Source organism: Sinocyclocheilus anshuiensis, unplaced genomic scaffold (assembly GCF_001515605.1).
Source record: "Sinocyclocheilus anshuiensis isolate Anshui unplaced genomic scaffold, SAMN03320099.WGS_v1.1 scaffold726, whole genome shotgun sequence".
Lineage (NCBI taxonomy): Eukaryota > Metazoa > Chordata > Actinopteri > Cypriniformes > Cyprinidae > Sinocyclocheilus > Sinocyclocheilus anshuiensis.
In genome coordinates, this window is record NW_015542365.1 from 966,966 (window position 1) to 971,327 (window position 4,362).

Below are 4,362 nucleotides of genomic sequence, written 5' to 3' on the forward strand. Positions count from 1 at the left end.
CATCAAGGACAGTTATGGAGCATTAAACCAAGGGGCTACGACAAGCAAGCTAGACACAGCTATAGGAAACGGTAACTTAAGAAGCGACATTATGACAGTAAGTGATTTAATGTGTAGCGCTGGAGTTCTCGTGCTAGCCTGTTTGCTTATGTGAGGATTGAGCCATTGACAAATACGGAGCATGACTGTCATATACACTCGAGATATACACGCTAAAATAAAAACATAAACACGACATATTGAATATTCTTGGCCGAGATTTACATAACATGTATGCCGCGAAATGTTATTTACTGTTGGCAACTAGCATGCTAAGTTACAGTATTGTCTGTAAACATTGAGTTGTGATGTTTGTAGATCAACACTGCAGTTTCACCTGATGTTTTCGGTAAAACTGGGGTTTACATGTTGAGCCCCTCAGTGGTAGATACTGTAGGCACCGGAGGAAAGGTCTGTTGATGATTTAATCTTCTGCATGGCAGAAAGGTTCAACACGCTGGAAGTTTTTGCATCCTGTTTGTTTCTTATTGACTCTCCTGGTGAAACTGAAACTCCATGTGAATGAGAGTAAACAATTGAATAGATCTGCAGTCTTCAGACAACTCGTGAGTCATACACAGGTGTAATTTTATATGGGAAGCTCATAGACTAGACTCCTGGCATTTCCACTGCAAGTCATGAATGTCTGAAATCAAATTCTGTAGTGCTTGTATGCAAAATTTGTGCTCTGTGGTGTGTTTTTGATTTGAAATGTAAAGTTAGCAACCAATTCAAGAATTCACCTGCTATTATTTGCTTGATTTGTTGGTTCACGCAAATGTAGTTTTTATCCACATATCTAGATTTTTTATAAATACAGAAATCAAGATTTTTTTACCAAGTGTATCCTCAGCTGTTGACTATGATACCTAAGTTTGAATTACTTAACCAGGGGTTTTCAACCTTTTTCAGACAAAGGACCCCTAGGAGAGACATACTGTAGAAAAAAGTGTGTTGCCTGGCCAATAATAGTGTTTAGTATCATATTATTGTACCATTATGTTTATTGTGTAGGACACATTTAGCTCAGTGTTGTTATCATTAATTAAAACTAAAACTACTAAAACTAACTTGTTAATTGAAATAAAGCTGAATATAATATGAATATTATAATTAAAAACTGCATATGAAAGTCAGAAATGTTGCCTTGGAAACTAACTGAAATAAAAGTGCTAAAATGACGAAAATTAGAACTGAAGTAAAAATAAAGCTAAATAGAAATAAAAACAGAAAGTAATAAAAATGACAACAGCACATAACAAAATTACCAAAACTTAAAATGAAAACTAAAAATATAAAAACAAAAGCTAAGTCAAGATATTAATTTTACTTGATAAATAATACTAAAATAACACTGATTTTTAGCTGTACTTTAGATTCTTAACTTTTACTTTGTTTTGGGAACTTTTTTTTGAATTCAAAAATATTTTTTTATAACACTGGCAGACCATCGTGTTGTACCACTGTGGACACCCTTGTTAAAGACTCCTAGTTTACACCATGTCTTTTGATAAATTTCACTTGACTTTAGGATGTACACTTTGGCAACTACATTAAAATGCACAATTTGTACATATCTATGCAGCTGGGACATTTCATAACACATTTTTTAGTGTACATACATAGACATTTTAATGAACCCCTACATGAAATTATTAATGGACCATTCGTAAAAAGTTAATCTTAAAGTTTGTCATTAACCCTCTCTGAGGAAGTTGAGCACAAGTGCTGGGCTGGAGTAAACTAAACATTTATCTTGTGCCAGCCCACCTTGTTACTCTCCTTTGATGAACACATGGAAATCATTGCTTGTGTTTCCAGCACAACACATGAAAAGGATCAAACATCTGGGTTTGCTTTTTAATTGGAGTTTGATATTTTCCAGAGTATTTAGTTATGGCTCATAGAAAGCTGTCTCAGCAGAATCAGGTTCAGACCCCTGACATTAAAGCCACTTAAGACAGATTAAATGTTGTTGGCCACTGTGAAGGAGAAGCTATTGTGCTAATAGGTTGAATAGAGAACTAGAGCTTGAGGGCACACCTTTCTAAAGGAAAACCATGAGTGTTGAAACTTCCTTACTAGAACAATGCTTATTGCAACAGATATGAAACAAGAACTAGTTTAGTTATTAAAATCACTTTGTGGCTGATTGAAATTTGATCAGTATATTGGTTCAATTAAAAAGAATCAAAGTATGATATATTTCATTGTTGTTTTTAACAGTGTTGTTGAACCGTGTTCCTGATATTTTACACTGGTAATCCTGTAAAATATAATCCATTTTAAGCTCAAATGTAATCCCTGAAATGAAATGATGAGTTGTAGGAATGCCAGCTTGAGTTTGAATGCAGTTTTTTGGTTTGTAATTTTTGAATGGTAGTTATTATTCATTGAAAACTCGCCAAACCCAAGAATTCCGCTCATCTTTGGAACACAAATGAAGATATTTTGAATGTTCTCTCATCATTTTTGCCCTTTCATTGACAGTACACTCAACCAAAATTTCCAAGTAGGGGTGTGTGATGTTTATTGTCTGCAGTATTATCGTAATTGTTGTTTTAACAATATACGAGCTAACATTATCAAGTGTCCCTCACTTTGCAAAAAAAAAAAACATCTTGAAAGTCCCAAAGCATTTACTGTGTGATGAAGCCTATTAGAATGCCGTTAGAATGTCCCTATATAATTAAAGTTATGAAAGCCAAAAAATATCCCTGTATAGAATTTTTTTTATATTGCTATAGTTATGTAATATCAGACAAGCAACAGTACCGTTTTCCTAAATATTAACACGTGCGTTTGATCGCATATGAGATTTTTAATTTTGTACAACAGTTCAGCAAGTTGTGAATATTGAGTGAGTTACATTTTAGGCACAATATTGTCTGTTTTTTTTTTGTTTTTTTTCGAAAATTGTTCAAAATAGTTCCAAACAAAGCTAGAGCAGAACATTTGTGTGTCTCAGAGCAACACTGCAATGTTTCTTTCCTGAATGAATCTGTTTTTGAAGGAATCATTCGAGTCAAGGATTCAATGATCCATTCATCAGCACAACAGTCTTTTTTTTTTCCGCTTCTAAATCAATCAGCTGTTTTGAACAAATCATTTGAATGAATGATTCACTTGCTGCCACCTACTGGCGGTTTTAGTGTCATTTTTATTTATCCATGGAAGCCTAAACCTATGGAAGCCCGTTTCCGCCACTGAATAAAAAATTAAAAAAGGTTATTGCAACTTTTTATCTCGCAATTCTGACTTTTTATCTCGCAATTCTGACTTTATATCTTGCAATTCTGACTTTATAACATGCAATTGCGAGTTAAAGTCCAACTTTGAGGGGGGGGGGACTGATATGTTCTCAGAATTGTGAGTTTATATCTCATAATTCTGACTTAATTTCTCAGAATTGCGAGTTTAAATCTCACAATTATGACTTTTTAACTCGCAATTGCGAGTTTATATCATGCAATTCTGAGAAAAAAAGTCAGAATTGCGAGTTTGTATCATGCAATTATGAGGAAAAAAGTCAGAATTGTGAGATAAAAAGTCGCAATTACCTTTTTTCTTTTTTATTCAGTGGCGGAAACGGGCTTCCATATAAACCAGCCAAGGTACCTAGCACAAAATCACACTAATCGGGAAAAAAAAATAATCCTGATAAATATTGAGATATTGTTTTTTGTCATTATCACACAGCCATATTTCCAAGCTTCAAATAGTTTATATAGACACTGTAAAAGTAATCCATATCAATTGAGTGGTTTAATCCAAGTCGTCTGAAGAGGCATGATCGCTTTATAAGATGTAATTTAGTCTTTGATCAATGCACATACATAGAGCTCATCAAATATGCAGGGCTCTACAGTGCGACCATTTCAGTCGCATTTGCGACTGAAAACTACTGCGTGCGACTATAAACATTTTTTTAGGAGCACCAGTGCGACTGACCTGATTATCATCATACTTGTGATCGCTGAGGGGAGCTTCAAAGGTTTCTACGTGTTTTGCAGCGTTGAGTAATATACCACAGACGTATCTCACGAATCCTTTCATAAGCAAAGTGTAGACGGGGTGTAAATAAGACATTCATTGCGCAGTGTAGAGAGCTTCGTTGATTATAGATGTGAGATCGCGATGAACTAAGATGAGTGACAGCTTTTAATGATTTTTAAGGGAGTTTGTAAATGTGATACTGATTTAATACAACAGTTAAATAAACAAGAAGTTAATATTAAGTGACTTACATTGTCTGACTATAACACTATTGTCTGATTTTGCTCTATTTCGTCGTTGAAAATAGTTTAAAACAAAGCCACAGCT

General features: G+C 34.3%; 1 long non-coding RNA gene across 1 annotated transcript in view; it reads right to left on the reverse strand.

Annotated features, from left to right (window-relative positions):
- The window catches only part of LOC107692081 (uncharacterized), an 18,776-nt gene continuing 14,414 nt past the window's right edge, over positions 1–4,362 (reverse strand). Inside the window, exon 3 of the long non-coding RNA XR_001634614.1 lies at positions 1–75. This is a non-coding gene — a long non-coding RNA (uncharacterized LOC107692081). The remainder of the gene's footprint in view (positions 76–4,362) is intronic.